The sequence below is a fragment of the Oncorhynchus nerka genome, linkage group LG22 (assembly GCF_034236695.1).
Source record: "Oncorhynchus nerka isolate Pitt River linkage group LG22, Oner_Uvic_2.0, whole genome shotgun sequence".
NCBI classification, from domain to species: domain Eukaryota; kingdom Metazoa; phylum Chordata; class Actinopteri; order Salmoniformes; family Salmonidae; genus Oncorhynchus; species Oncorhynchus nerka.
Genome location: NC_088417.1, coordinates 55,796,799 through 55,814,040, shown reverse-complemented (window position 1 = coordinate 55,814,040; position 17,242 = coordinate 55,796,799).

The following is a 17,242-nucleotide window of genomic DNA, read 5'->3' as shown; positions in this document are numbered from 1 at the left end:
GAAGTTCGCAAAAGAGCACCTGGATGTTCCACAGCGCTACTTGCAAAATATTCTGTGGACAGATGATACTACAGTTGAGTTGTTTGGAAGGAACACACAACACTATGTGTGGAGAAAAAAAGGCACAGCACAGCACACCAACATCAAACTTCATCCCAACTGTAAGTATGGTGGAAGGGAGCATCATGATCTAGGGCTGCTTTGCTGTCTCAGGGCCTGCACTGCTTGCTATCATCGACGGAAAAATGAATTCCTAAGTTTTATCAAGACATTTTGCAGGATGATGTCTGTCCGCAAATTGAAACTATTTTTTTGTGAAGTTTACCCCCTTTTCTCCCCAATTTCGTGGTATCCAATTGTTAGTAGCTACTATCTTGTCTCATCGCTACAACTCCCATACGGGCTCGGGAGAGACAAAGGTCGAAAGCCATGCGTCCTCCAAAACACAACCCAACCAAGCCGCACTGCTTCTTAACACAGTGCGCATCCAACCCGGAAGCCAGCCGCACCAATGTGTCGGAGGAAAACCGTGCACCTGGCGACCTGGTAAGCGTGCACTGCGCCCGGCCCGCCACAGGAGTCACTATTGCGCGTTGAAACAAGAATATCTCTACCGGCCAAACCCTCGCTAACCCGGACGCCGCTAGGCCAATTGTGCATCGCCCCACGGACCTCCAGGTCGCTGCCAGCTGCAACAGAGCCTGGGCTCGAACCCAGAGTTGGGTTCGCAAATTGAAGTTCAACAGCAGATGGGTGATGCAACACGACAATGACCCAAAACAGAAGTAAATCAACAACAGAATGGCTTCAACAGAAGAAAATATGCCTTCTGTAGTGGCCAAGTCAGAGTCCTGACCTCAGTTCACGTCAGACATCGCAAGAATATTGCTGAACTGAAGCAGTTTTGTAAAGAGGAATGGTCCAAAATTCCTCCTGACCGTTGTGCAGGTCTGATCTGCAACTACAGAAAACATTTGGTTGAGGTTATTGCTGCCAAAGGAGTGTCAACCAGTTATTAAATCCAAGGGTTCACATACTTTTTCCAACCTGCACTGTGAATGTTTACAAGGTGTGTTTAGTAAAGACGTGAAAATGTATAATTGTTTGTGTGTTATTAGTTTAAGCAGACTGTGTTTGTCTATTGTTATGACCTAGATGAAGGTCAGATCAAATGTTTTGACCAATTTATGCAGAAATACAGGTACTTCCAAAGGGTTCACATACTTTTTCTTGCCACTGTATTATCTCAGCTTCGTTGGTGTAGCCGTACAATCATGTTGTAATATTAGTTAGAAATGGCGAGGTTGCCCCTGGCATCCTGTTCCTTCTCAATGCACTCGAACAGAGACTTGAAATTTCCTGCCCCAAGCCCTGTGGTGGGAAACACACACGGGTCCAACTCAGTCAATTAATGAAATGTATTTATAAAGCTCTCTTTACATAAGCAGTTAATTCAAAGATCTGCCTTATTATGTGTAATGGCTATTGGATGTACTCACTGACAGCTTTTGTAAAGGATAAGGTATTTGCTTTGGCTTTATTGTCTTTTGATGTTGCATTATTGAGACCAAGGCTAAATACGTAAATACTCTCCCAGGGTTTTATGTTCCAGCTTGCCTCACACCGTGTGCCCCCCCAATACATTTTTGGGGCTGCCTCTCGGGCTTCCAGCCACGCTGCTGTGCTGCCTCCTCATACCAGCGCCTCTCTGCCTTCGCTGCCTCCAGCTCTGCTTTGGGGCGACGATATTCCCCTGGCTGTGCCCAGGGTCCTTTGCCGTCCAGAATCTCCTCCCATGTCCAGGAGTCCTGTGTTCTTTGCCGCTGCTGCCCTTTACCACGCTGCTTGGTCCTTTGTTGGTGGGTGTTTCTGTAATGGCATTATTCCTCCTCTTCTGAGGAGGAGTAGCGAGAAGGATCGGAGGACCAATGTGCAGCGTGGTAAGTGTCCATAATGTTTATTTAAAGACATAAACTGAACACTACAAAACAATAAACGTGAAACGGAAAAAAACGAAACAGTACCGTGTGACAACAAACACTCACACGGAAACAAACACCCACAACTCAAAAGTGAAACCCAGGCTACCTAAGTATGATTCTCAATCGGAGACAACTAACGACACCTGCCTCTGATTGAGAACCATACTAGGCTGAACTCGAAAACCCCAACATAGAAAAACACACATAGACTGCCCCCCCCATCTCACACCCTGACCATACTAAATAAAGACAAAACAAAGGAAATAAAGGTCCGAACGTGACAGTGAGCTTTGTTTGCGAATGGTATGAACTTTGAACTCTTATTCACTACAAAAGTGATACCTCCTAGCCGTTGAGTTAGCAACAGCAGCTGCAAACGCAGGTTAGGAAGGAACAGACAGGGTATCCCGTCTACCATACAGCGACGTTACTACACCGTATCCAATTTACCAGCAGAGACATTCTTCAAAGGACAAAGAACTCGTTTGGATAACACGACCTTCCATCTACCACCAACCTACCGAAGAGCAGCTCAGAGTAAATATTTATTGCATTTTCCTTTTCCAAATGGGTGGTAAATTTAGAATGCATAAAATACTGTATTTACGATAGCACAGCTTCTCCCTGTGTCCCTCAGTCTTCCCGCTCTTTCACTCAAATCCCAGCCCCTTTTCTTTTGTGTAACCAGCTGTCATATCTGTTCCGCCTGCTAGGGCGTAATTTATAATTATGATGTAATTTGTAATCAAGTTATGATTAATTATGTGTATATGTAATTCTGTGTGATTAGTTAGGTATTTAGTAAATAAATAATTAAACCCAATTTTGTATTGCTGATTCAACTTGTTAGCCAGGGTTCGTGCAGAACCAAGAATTTACAACTTTCAGATGAGACTGAATTAAAGTGACGATTAATATTGACTGCTATTGAGGTAAAATATTACTAGGTCTTTAAGAGTTTATTCGGAAGATAACAGCACTATAAATATTATTTTGTGGTGCCATGACTCTCTAGTTCATTACATTTACATTATTTGCTCAATCAGGTAATATTAATTACGGAGAAATTATTTTATAGAATAGCATGTCATATCACTTAATCCGGCATAGCCACACGACAACCCCTATAAAAAATATTTCAAAAATAAATAATTATAGTCACAGATACTTCAGTTACAAAGCATAGCCCTTGTTCAATTTTCCAAACAATGGATGTTAATAAAATACAGGTAGATGGGCTCAACACTGCCCTGATGGCTGGCCCAATCTTTCAGTGTTTGCCAGATGTTGTCATCATGTCTCCAAAACAACATCTCCTCCAGAAGCCTCTTCTGCTTTATTAAGGAGGAGTGCTCAGTCTTTGTAGGCTGCACCATGAACCATGACACATGTAGTGTTGTTTTGTTAGATAAAATCCTTTATCCCACAAAGTCTGTTAAGTTGGCACCATCAATTTGAGTAATCCACTCGTTCACCATGCAGAGAAAGGAAACCATAAATCTACCCCTAAACTGTGTTTCAACAAGTCAAAATACCTTTCTATTTACTCCTCAGATACCCTAAAATGTAATCAAACTATAATATTTATTACGGAAAGAAGTATGTTCAATAGGAAACCAATTTTAGCAGGTGCATCTTGTCTTCATGGAGCGCGCAAACACACATTTTCAAGACTGTGTCCCTGTACTAAAACTGATATTTATTTTTCGTTTTGGAAGTTACAAGCCTGAAACCTTGAACATGGACTGCTGGCTCCCTGTGGAAGCTATGGGAATTGCATACTGGGAGATAGAATTGAGTATACCCTTATACTTGCCGTTGTAAGAGCATGGTCTCTCAAAAAAATAAATTCTGGTTGGTTTTTCACCTACCATATCTTTTGTGTTATATTCTCCTACATTATTTTAACATTTCTACAAACTTCAAAGTGTTTTCTTTCAAATGATACCAATTATATGCATATCTTGGCTTCAGGGCCTGAGCAACAGGCTGTTTACTTTGTGCATGTCATTCAGGCGGATATAGAGAGAAAAGGGGCCTAGCGCACACACTCTTCATTGAAACTAACGGAGACGCTGTGAGTCGAGAAGCAGGTGCAGCGTTTAATATAATGTGTCCGGCCCTGTCATTTATTCATTATGAAGGCACAACTGATCCTAGATCAGCAGTTACTCTGACTGAAATTCTTTGTGTACACAGGCTCTATTATTCATCATCTGATGGATGAACTGGCTGGGGTGAGGTTCAGTGGAGGCTGGTGGGAGGACGGCTCATTGAAATGGAGTCAAACATGGGGATTCAAATCAAATCACATGGTTAGCAGATGTTATTGCGCGTATAGTGAAAAGCTTGTGCTTTAGTTCCAACAGTGCAGCAATATATAACAAGTAATCTAACAATTCCACAACAACTACCTAATACACACAAATCTAAGTAAAGGGATGGAATAAGAATATGTACATTTAAATATATAGATGGGCCATGACCAACCGGCATAGACAAGATGCAATGGATGGTATAAAATAAAATATATTCATCTGGGATGAGTAAGATATGTAAACATCATTATTAAAGTGGCATTAATGAAGTGATTAGTGATCCGTTTGTTGGAGTGGCCAGTGATTTCAAGTCTGTTTGTAGGCAGCAGCCTCTCTGAGCTAGTGATGGCTGTTTAACAGTCTGATGGCCTTGAGATAGAAGCTATTATTCAGTCTCACGGTCCCAGCTCTGATGTACCTGCACTGACCTCACCTTCTGGATGGTACCGGGGTGAACAGGCAGTGGCTAGGGTGTTCCTGTGACATCCCGTGCTGTAGTTTGCCCCCGGTGATGCGTTGTGCAGACCGAACCACCCTCTGGGGAGGGTGATGCCCTGCGGTTGTGGGTGGTGCAGTTTCTGTACCAGGCGGAGATACAGCGCGACAGGATGCTCTCAATTGTGCATCTGTAAAAGTTTGTTGGTGTTTTAGGTGACAAGCCACAATTCTTCAGCCTGCTGAGGTTGAAGAGGCGCTGTTGCGCCTTCTTAACCATACTTAACCATACCATACATATCTGTGTGGGTGGACCATTTCAGTTTGTCCGTGATGTGTACGCCGAGGAACTTGAAACTTTTCACCTTCTTCACTGCTGTCACGTCGATGTGGATAGGGGTGAACTCCCTCTGCTGTTTCCTGAAGTACACGGTCATCTTCTTTGTTTCGTTGACGGTGAGTGAGAGGTTATTTTCCTGACACCACACTCCGAGTGCCCTCACCTCATCCCTACAGGCTGTTTTGTCATTGGTGGTGATGAAGCCTACTACTGTTGTGTCGTCTGCAAACTTGATGATCGAGTTGGAGGCGTGCATGGCCACGCAGTCATGGGTGAACAGGGAGTACAGGAGGGGGCTGAGAACACACCCTTGTGGGGCCCCAGTGTTGAGGATCAGCAAAGAGGAGATGTTGTTTCCTACCTTCACCACCTGGGGGTGGCCCATCAGGAAGTCCAGGACCAATCGCAGAGGGCAGGGTTGAGACACAGGGCCTCAAACTTAATGATGAGCTGGGAGGGTACTATGGTGTTGATTGCTGAGCTGTACTCAATGAGTAGTATTCTTACATACAGTAGATATTCCTCTTGTCCAGATGGGATAGGGCAGTGTGATGGTGATTGCATCGTCTGTGGATCTATTGGGCCGGTAAGCAAATTGAAGTGGGTCTAGGGTGACAGGTAAGGTGGAGGTGATATGATCTTGATTAGTCTCTCAAAGCACTTCATGATGACAGAAGTGAGTGCTAGAGGGCGACAGTCATTCAGTTCAGTTACCTTTGACTTCTTGGGTACAGGAACAATTGTGGCCAACTTGATGTGGGGACATCAGACTGGGATAGGGAGAGATTGAATGTGTCTGTAAACACACCAGCCATCTGGTCTGCGCATGTTCTGAGGATGTCACTAGGGAGGCCGTCTGGGCCGGCAGTCTTGCAAGGGTTAACACGTTTAAATGTCTTACGTCGGCCACGGATAAGGGGAGGGGGGGGCCGCAGTCCTTGGTAGTGGGCCGCATCGGTGGCACGGTATTATCCTCAAAGCAGGCAAAGAAGCTGATTAGTTTGTCTGGAAGAAAGATGTCGGTGTTCGTGACGTGGCTGGTTTTCTTTTTGTAGTCCGTGAATCCCTGAGACCCTGCCACATACGTCTCTAGTCTGAGCTGTTGAATTGCGACTCCACTTTGTCCCTATACTGACGTTTCGCTTGTTTGATTGCCTTGCAGAGGGAATAACTACACTGTTTGTATTCGGTCAATTCCCGGTCATCTTTCCATGGTTAATTGCGGTGGCTCGCTCTTTCAGTTTTGCGCAAATTCCGCCATCTATCCATGGTTTCTGGTTAGGGTAGATTTTAATAGTCACAGTGGGAACAATATCTCCTATGCACTTCCTTATAAACTCACTAGCTGAATCAGCGTATAAAGGTCCCAGTCCGCATGATCAAAACAATCTTGAAGCGTGAATTCCGATTGGTCAGACCAGCATTGAAAGGTCCTAGACACGGGTACATCCTGTTTGAGTTTCTGCCTATAGGAGGGTAAAAGCAAAATGGAGTCGGATTTGCCGAAAGAAGGGCGGGGGAGGGCCTTGTATGCATCGCGGAAGTTAGAGTAGCAGTGATCCAGTGTTTTGCCAGCACGACTACTATAATCGATATGCTGATAGAATTTAGGTAGCCTTGTTCTCAAATTTGCTTTGTTAAAATCCCCAGCTACAATAAATGCAGCCTCTGCATATATGGTTTCCAGTTTGCATAGTCCAGTGGAGTTCCTTGAGGGTTGTCGTGGTGTCGGCTTGGGGGGGATATACACTGCAGTGACAATAACCAACGAGAATTCTCTTGGGAGATAATACGAACAACATTTGATTGTAAGGAAATCTAGGTCTGGTGAACAGAAGGACTTGAGTTCCTGTATGTTGTTACAATTACATCATGAGTCGTTAATCATGAAACATACAACCCATGAACCATGTTTCCGTGAAATAGAGTATTTTACAATCCCGGATGTCTCTCTGAAAAGCAACCCTAGCCCTAATTTAGTCTACCTTGTTATCTAGAGACATTAGTGAGTAAAATACTCGGAAGCAGTCGGTGGTGTGCGCGCCTCCAAAGTCTGACCAGAAGGCCGCTCCGTCTATCTCTCCTGCGGAGACGTTGTTTTGGGTCAGCCTCTGGAAACAGTTCGAATGCCTTGGGTGGTTCGAACAAAGGATCCGCTTCGGGAAAGTTGTATTCCTGGTCCTAGTGCTGGTAAGTTGACGTCGCTCTGATATCCAATAGTTCTTCCCGGCTGCATATAATACCACTTAAGATTTTCTGGGCTGACAATGTAAGAAATAATACATAAAAAAATAAATACTGCATAGTTTTTAAAGGACTAGAAGCGAGGCGACCCTCTCTGTCGGCGCCATCTTGATTCCATATGTTTGATGTGTTTGATACCATTCCATTTATTCCAATACATCCATTTTAATGAGGCCATTCTCTTATAGCTCCTCCCACCAGCCTCCATTGGTGATGTTATCATCTGAGAACCTTTCTTGGGGTGAGGTTATTCATCTGAGAACATTTCTTGTATCACCCATCTCACCTCTAGATGGAGCTGTAGCACCATCTTCACCCATTCATCTGAGAGGACAAACACAAAGAACCTTCTAGTCTAGTCCTTCTACAAAGAAATCTAAATCTAATGCATCTATTATTTCTGAGACACTAAGAATGTATATGGGCTGTTCACTTTGTCTCAAATACTGAGTGAAAGGCTGCCTCCTTGCTTCACTCGAAAACAGGTTTGGTCAGAGTGATCTGGTCTAACCATTTCCATTGGACACCTCATTTTTAACACCCAATGAAGATAAATAGATTTCAATTTACATTCTCAGTAAAATTACTTTTACCCCTGGCTGAAACAATGAACCAGAAAGATGTCTATCTCTTTCTCTCATTAAATGGAATGTAGGCCTGTTGTGCAATTTTGAGCTTAATATGCATTAAAAGTGGGTTAAGGGAAGGAGGAGAGTTGTGACTAGCCAAGCTGTGAGAGAGGGTCAAAGGTCCTAGGCTGGTAGTATACTTAGAAGTGAGGTGAAGGGTTGTATGACTGTTGACTAGTACGCTTTTGAACTTTTGAGGTCAGAGCAGGCGATTAGAGGCGAAGGCCACAAGAACAAAAATAGTGCCAGGCCTTACCATGCTCTGTGCTGTAAACATAGGGAGTGACAATGTGTCAGTCTTTGACTGTTGGCACACACACACATGTTCATGTGTCTTGACTAGACTTGACTTGACAGAAGAACACACCTCTTTACGTACTACTTTTGCAGCTTGTCTGTTTGATTCATTTATACAAATCAGAATGTAAAGTCCATCACATACAGATGACAAATTCATATAACATGAATGTGTGTGTGTGTATTTTGCCTCTTATATTAATGATTGACTTGTTGTCATATTCAGTCTCTCTCTCTCTGATGTTCCTCTTTTGTTTAATCTCATGACCTGGATCTCAATGACGACATTGAATGACATTAGAAAACCCAAATGGGGTCTTCATGACGACCAATATGAAGATTATAGTCTATCAGCTGGAGTAAGAATTGCATTAGATGCAATAGATTCAAATGAAGTAACGACCGCTTCAACAAAGCTTCCCCATGATGCGCCATAGCATGTGATCAGTTTGTGCTAGATTCTGTGATTTTCTATTGGCCCCCAACTACCATGGCACTTTCCGCGTCTGATGCCACGTTGTGACCAGCAACATTCTAGATGCACAGATCTGGCTTGATTGGCTTTGATCTGGGTTTGTGCGCGCCATTCACGTTGCTTCAAGGCCTTGTTCACCTGTTGTAAGATATCATTGTCTGCGCCAACAATCCAGTCTAATGCTATGTTCATCACAACTCGGAACTCTGAAATCTATGACTTCCAACTTCAAGAAAACTGGAAACTCTGGGGGAAAAACTAGCTCTGACTTGGAAAAATCGCTTTGAATGGTCATCCAAGTCAGACTTCCTGACTTGACGATCACTGACTTAATGATTTGACCTTGCTTTTTCTGAGTTTCCAGTTGTCTTGAAGCACCATTACCTAATGTAGCAGTAGCAGGTGTAAAATAAACTCCTGGTGGAACTGGAAGCATCTGGTTTTCAGGCTTCCCCTCTTCCTCTATGCTTTTGTCCAAAGCTTCTGGTGCTATCGACCCTGCTGTGGGTGTTATTGGTATGGATTACAGATCAAGAACTTTGTCAGGGTCCCTTCACTCAAGCCATGAACTAACCATCTCCATCTTCGGAGGATGCAGCTTTCAAAGACCTGGCCTCTTATTGGTTAACCTGTCATGATATATCGCTTGTTTGTTTTTTGCTTTTGAAGAGCTTTGAGATTCTATGAAAAAATGCTATAAAAATGCCATTTATTATTATTATTGTTATTAAAATGTATGGATCCTCTCAGACCATTGGTCAAAATATAGGCTTTACCAAAGATGATCTATTAAATTGACAAGATAGTCCTCAAAGATGGAAGGCAGGCGGGAGGAGGCGAGATCAGGTGGGACCATTCTAGCCAATGAGAGGGCAGATACAAGTGTGGAAAAACAGGTACAACTCCAATATAAAGTGATTTTTTTCAAAGTTGCCATGTGTCTACTTATATATATATATATGTGCTTTCGAAACAACCTACTGTAGCCATTGCAAAACTTATATTCGATCAAATAAGTCTCACGTAACAAATGATCTCTCATTGACCTCCATACAAAAATTCCTCACTTCCTGGTCTTATTTTCGTGGACAGATTTTGGGGGGAGTAAACCAATCATGTATATAAACCCTCGATTGCTAATGCTATTTTTTGGCCCGTGAGAGGTTTTGAAGCCACTCGTCAGTCATATTGGCACTCCTCAGAAGAAGCAGTCCTCCATAGGAATGAATTAAATTCTACAGTATTTCAATTAAATGAAATAGGACAAAGGACAAAATTACATGTAGGGATATTTAAGTATATATTTGTTGTAGTGGGGACAGTAACATTAGTATTTAAAAAATACATACACTACCATTCAAAGGTTTGGGGTCACTTAGTCATTTCCTTGTTTTTGAAAGAAAAGCACATTTTTTGTCCATTAAAATAACAGTGTAGACATTGTTAATGTTGTAAATGACTATCTACATAGGCGTACAGAGGCCCATTATCAGCAACCATCACTCCTGTGTTCCAATGGCATGTTGTGTTAGCTAATTCAAGTTTTGCATTTTAAAAGGCTAATTGATCATTAGAAAACCCTTTTGCAATTATGTTAGCACAGCTGAAAACTGTTGTTCTTATTAAAAAAGCAATAAAACTGTCCTTCTTTAGACTAGTTGAGTATCTGGAGCATCAGCATTTGTGGGTTCGATTATAGGCTCAAAATGGCCAGAAACAAATACCTTTCTTCTGAAACTCGTCAGTCTATTCATGTTCTGAGAAATGAAGGCTATTCCATGCAATAAATTGCCAAGAAACTGAAGATCTCGTACAACGCTGTGTACTACTCCCTTCTCAGAACAGCGCGAACTGGCTCTAACCAAAATAGAAAGAGGAGTGGGAGGCCCCGGTGCACAACTGAGCAAGAGGACAAGTACATTAGAGTGTCTAGTTTGAGAAACAGACGCCTCCCAAGTCCTCAACGGGCAGCTTCATTAAATAGTACCAGCAAAACACCAGTCTCAATGTCAACAGTGAAGATGCGACTCCGGATGCTGGCCTTCTAGGCAGAGTTGCAAAGAAAAAGCCATATCTCAGACTGGCAAAATACAAAGAAAAGAGTAAGATGGGCAAAAAGAACACAGACACCGGACAGAGGACGATTGGAAAAAAGTGTTATGGACAGACTAATCTAAGTTTGAGGTGTTCGGATCACAAAGAGGAACATTCGTGAGGTGCAAAAAAAATGAAAAGACGCTGGAGGAATGCTTGATGCTATCTGTCAAGCACAGTGGAGGCAATGCGTTCTGGGGGTGCTTTGGTGGTTGTAAAGTGGGAGATTTGTACAGGGTAAAAAGGATCTTGAAGAAGGAAGGCTATCACTCAATTTCGCAACGCCATGCCATACCCTGTGGACGGCGCTTAATTGGAGCCAATTTCCTCCTACAACAGGACAATGACCCAAAGCACAGCTCCAAACTATGTAATAACTATTTAGGGAAGAAGCAGTCAGCTGATATTCTGTCTATAATGGAGTGGCCAGCACAGTCACCGGATCTCAACCATATTGAGCTGTTGTGGGAGCAGCTTGACCGTATTGTACCTAAGAAGTGCCCATCAAGCCAATCCAATTTATGGGAGGTGCTTCAGGATGCATGGGGTGAAATATCTTCAGATTACCTCAACAAATTGACAACTAGAATGCCAAAGGTCTGCAAGGCTTTAATTGCTGCAAATGGAGCATTCTTTGACGAAAGCAAAGTTTGAAGGACACAATTATTATTTCAATTAAAAATTATTATTTATAACCTTGTCAACGTCTTGACTATATTTCCTATTAATTTTGAAACTCATTTCATATATGTTTTCATGGAAAAACAAGGACATTTCTAATTGACCGCAAACTTTTGAATGGTAGTGAATTTTTTTTATGTTTAGCTCACATAAAATAGCCTAATAAAGTATGCTATATGCTTTAATATTAATAAAATACACATGGCAAAAACAAATGTCGACATTACTAAATGCATTTCTATAGCTTCCAAAATATTTTTTACAATGGTGGGGAGGGCCAAGATGGGGGTGTAGTGGCTTCATAACAGTGCCCCTGTTAGTCGTCTAGTATATATATATAAATCATTGGAGTAAACCCTCTCACGTCACCTCTTCCTCTCTGGCCATAGATACTGGAAATAATGAAGAGATGCTAGTGGGAACGTTCACAAGGATAATTTTTGTGTTGCATTATGGGGATAAAAATAGTCCGACGTGGACTGCATGAACAAAAATCATGTGATCAAACGTCCTGAAGTTTTGACTGCAGTCAACTGCAACTTTTTGCAGTCGCTCTTCACCAGCTTCATCCTGCCTACATTGTGGGAGGCTCTACTGTCAACCAATCACTAGGGTGTTTTTGTTTGATCAGCCCGAACGTGACCAAAGACCTGACTGAAACAGCAACCAACCGCAATTAATGTAGACAGTGGATATCACAGGAGGTTGGTGGCACCTTAATTGGGGAGAATGGGTATCCTGGTAGTGGCTGGAGCGAAATGAGTGGAATGGTATCAAATGCATCAAACACATGGTTCCCAGGTGTTTGATGCTATTCCATTTGCTCCATTCCAACCATTATTATGAGCCGTCCTCCCCTCAGCAGCCTCCTGTGGTGGATATGTACAAATTCATGTGATATATGAAGCTCTCTCACCAATTGATTGTATAATGTACACACATATATTTTCAGTTTGTGAGTGAGTGATATCGGGGTTGGAGATGTTTATTTCGGCATTATAAAGGACAGCTTTTATAAACAATGGCAACACTGTGATGTTCCCATGAGCTTTGCTTTTGGAAAACCACGTCAGTGCCCGACTTTCGGCTGTTGCAGATGCACCTCCCCCGACTTCACCTTACCACTCAAACGAGCCCTGTGTCTTCGCTCTTAACAATATGATTTGTTGTCCACAGAGTGGAATGGAGGGCTGTCAAGTGCCAGCCTATTCCTCTCTTTAGATGCATCTCGTTCTTTGAATACTTTTTTAAAAAATCGATAATTGACTGTATTCAATGCAGAGTGAGATCCTTTGCGAGCCTCATGAATTGGCATAGGTCGTCTCGAAATTCAAAAGCGACAACTCTGATATAAACAGTTTTTTTCTGAAAGTTGCCAGGATGTCATGTGCATCACACTTATATCAGTACAGCCGTAACAACCTAAGCATTACGAAACTTCTATTAGATCAAATAAGCCTTACATATCAAAATAGCAGTTAATTTTTATCTTGACCAATTCGACACTCTCTCAATGGACATATCCGAGAGCATCAAAACCGTGATGTATCATGGCCTAATTGTGACTGACTAATCTACAAACAATAATGAGTTGTTATTTATGATACAAGATCAGTCAGTCAGCAGTCACATGCACTGTTGGCTGCAATGTCGAACAAGCCCATAGCCACCCAAAAACTCCTGCACATGAATGATGATCTGCTTAATGTGGACAGATTTTGGGCAGAGTAACCCCGAGCTCCGACTGGGAAAAAACTTTTTGAACAGTCATTCAATTTAGAATTCCAAGTCTCGAAATATGGGCTCTTTCTAGACCTCCACTTTCCAAAAGAAACATTACTTTTGCGAATTGTTCGACGGTGAGTGATACTGAGAGGATTCTTGTGAGTAGGTAGAGACCAAGAGAGAGTTATTGGAAGAATATGTGCTTCAGTAAGGTGGGCATTTTAGCATTAATAGCCATGCTTGTCAATTGTACTTGTGGCGGCTGAGAAATACTTGGGATTGTGAGGATTTACTGCGGAACAGTAGAGTGGTATTGTTTTGTCCTCTCGGACCATTGTTCTGGAGTAATATTAGATAGGGTTACATTGTGGAATGGGGTGGTGATTTTTTTATTATTATAGAGGGCTAATAGTTGGGAGGGCAATTTTCATTTTCCCCAAATGTGTATTACCGTATTAACAATTTAATGTAGGTATGCGTGAATGGCCTCACACACGAGTACATTAGGCAGAGCTGTATGCACCTGAAAATAGCCTCCAATACCCTACTCAACAAATTGGATGCAGTCTATCACAGTGCAATCCGTTTTGTCACCAAAGCCCCATATACTACCCACCATTGCGACCTGTACGCTCTCGTTGGCTGGCCCTCGCTTCATACTCGTCACCAAACCCACTGGCTCCATGTAATCTACAAGACCCTGCTAGGTAAAGTCCCCCCTTATCTCAGCTCGCTGGTCACCATAGCATCTCCCACCTGTAGCACACGCTCCAGCAGGTATATCTCTCTAGTCACCCCCAAAACCAATTATTTCTTTGGCCGCCTCTCCTTCCAGTTCTCTGCTGCCAATGACTGGAACGAACTACAAAAATCTCTGAAACTGGAAACACTTATCTCCCTCACTAGCTTTAAGCACCAACTGTCAGAGCAGCTCACAGATTACTGCACCTGTACATAGCCCACCTATAATTTAGCCCAAACAACTACCTCTTTCCCAACTGTATTTAATTAATTTATTTATTTTGCTCCTTTGCACCCCATTATTTTTATTTCTACTTTGCACATTCTTCCACTACAAATCTACCACTCCAGTGTTTTACTTGCTATATTGTATTTACTTTGCCACCGTGGCATTTTTTGCCTTTACCTCCCTTCTCACCTCATTTGCTCACATTGTATATAGACTTGTTTATACTGTATTATTGACTGTATGTTTGTTTTACTCCATGTGTAACTCTGTGTCGTATCTGTCGAACTGCTTTGCTTTATCTTGGCCAGGTCGCAATTGTAAATGAGAACTTGCTCTCAACTTGCCTACCTGGTTAAATAAAGGTAAAATAAATAAAAAAGTTGGATGCGATCCGCCAACCAAGTTCTAAAGAAGATGAAAAAGAAGATTGGTCGAAAGGAGGCGTCACAGCGAATGAGGACATCGTGGAGTCCACTGAGTCACGGTTGTATCAGCTGATTCTTTCTGAGTGAGTAGCTAACCTGATGTTTGTTTATTTTGAAAATAAAAAACTATGTAAAATATTTTAAAGTATTTGCATTATGTTGCACGGCAAAATATGCCGTATATTACCTACATGTTGATATGTGTCTGCGTTTTGAACAGCCCACTTCGTAATCTCGTGCTAGAAGCAATTGTAGTCGTCTCCCCCTAGTAGCTGGTGTGTTTGATGGTTCACCACCACTCTCGCTAGCTAGCCAGCTACATTGGTTAACGATACTAGCCAGCTCCTAGTTTTCATACAACACCCTTTCTGCCTTTGGCACCTGTTTGGTTACACCACTTTGTTTTTGGTTGTGTGCAACACGGTGTGACCATTGGGCTAGGCATTTAGCTGTCAAACTGTGCTGTTTAGCGTGATTTTAGATGCTTTTCTAGGCTAGTTAATTTGCACCCTAATGTCAATTTGAAAGACCATGTCACAGCAAAGGAGTACCCGAAAAACGCAGCCGGGTCGCGGATGAGCTGTCGGTGACACAACAGTATCTAGCTTGTCTCGAGGGGTGGCGAAATGTCATATACCAGATCATAATAAAGTAACGCTAGTGACTTTGCACTATGGTTTATGTATCATGCTAAATAGCTGATTTTAGTATTACTTTAATATTAGCACCATGTGCCAAGCTTCTTTGCCCCTCCCGAAATGTCAAGGGAGTATGCTGGTGTGTATAGTTACAGATTTTATGCCAGAATGTGATATAATCAAAGATAGTTCGTGTCAGATACTGGCGTTTAAAGGAATGCCCCATACAAACCACCAGCATAGATTTGAACTAACTTGTTCTTGGCGATACTTTTTGTAACAAATCTAGAATGAAGAAAGTATCTTACAAATGTCAGTTTCTAGTTGCAGGTGGTTCTACAAAAAACAGCGAGAACGCAGAAAATATCAGATATCGGCCAAAAATGTCATATCGGTTCATCACTAGTATAACCCTTATCGGTCTCTCCGACATTTGCAACATTGTAATTTGATCTCCAGCTGTTCCATAGTAAGGAGACGGAATGAGACAGACAGCTCTCACCACTCAAATCATGAATCAGCTGGCATCATTTTTATGGATATATACAAAGAAATGTAAAACTAAGTCTTTCCAGCTTCTTGCCTAGTTAAATATATGTTACACACACACCACACAGACCCAAAAAAGTTATTTTATTTGACTTGTTAGGACCTGAATATGACTACAAGTCACATCATTTAATGCGGTCATTAATTTAAGTAGTTATTATACATTGATTACATTATCACTCGTATGTGATGTCACAACCATTCATCGATACGTATGCTATGATGCTGGTAGAGTTGTATTGCACACCTACAGTACTGGTCATTAAAAAAAAGCTAGCTAGCTCATGGATGCAAACAATATTCTTTCCCAAACACATAGCAAAATTACATCTGTTTCAGTAGCTATAGTTAGCTAGCTAACTATAAAGCCTGGTGTCATCTAAAATAACCCTCATTTATAAGACAGTTCTTAGTTGATTAATGGTGGTCGAATCCATCTATGTGAAGCTAGACACAATAAGGATTAGCCACAATAGTGGACTTTGCGATTAGCCTTCAAAATAAAAGTATGGCATAATTCTACTATTTTTATTCATTTGCATCACTGTCAATGACATACATTTATTTTGAAGGCAAACTGCAAATTCCACTATTGTGCCTAATCCTTATTGTGGCTAGCTTCACAGCACATAACCCGGCCCGGTCGAGCATGACTAGCAAGATAAGCTGGCTGGCTGCTTATAACGTTAGCTTTGGGCAACAGGGTTAAGTAGCTCGATAGCTATTTTTTTTCAATTAAATTTCAGTTCAACTTCAATAGGTGAACAACAAGTGGCAACCTAGCTCATACTTACAAGGATTCCTAAATCATTGCTAAGAATAATGAAAATGTCTGCAGTTTCTACTGGTCATTGTTTTCAGGCTGGTTGTAGTGGTGCTAGCTAGGTACCAAGTTAAAGCTAGCTACCACAGAATTTGCAGTCAAAAAAATTATGCTTTAAAACTGTATTTTTTTGTGAAGAATCAACAACAAGTGGGACACAATCATGAAGTGGAACGACATTTATTGGATATTTCAAACGTTTTTTAACAAATCAAAAACTGAAAAATTGGGCGTGCAAAATTATTCAGCCCCCTTAAGTTAATACTTTGTAGCACCACCTTTTGCTGCGATTACAGCTGTAAGTCGCTTGGGGTATGTCTCTATCAGTTTTGCACATCGAGAGACTGACATTTTTTCCCATTCCTCCTTGCAAAACAGCTCGAGCTCAGTGAGGTTGGATGGAGAGCATTTGTGAACAGCAGTTTTCAGTTCTTTCCACATATTCTCGATTGGATTCAGGTCTGGACTTTGACTTGGCCATTCTAACACCTGGATATGTTTATTTTTTAACCATTCCATTGTAGATTTTGCTTTGTTTTGGATCATTGTCTTGTTGGAAGACAAATCTCCGTCCCAGTCTCAGGTCTTTTGCAGACTCCATCAGGTTGTCTTCCAGA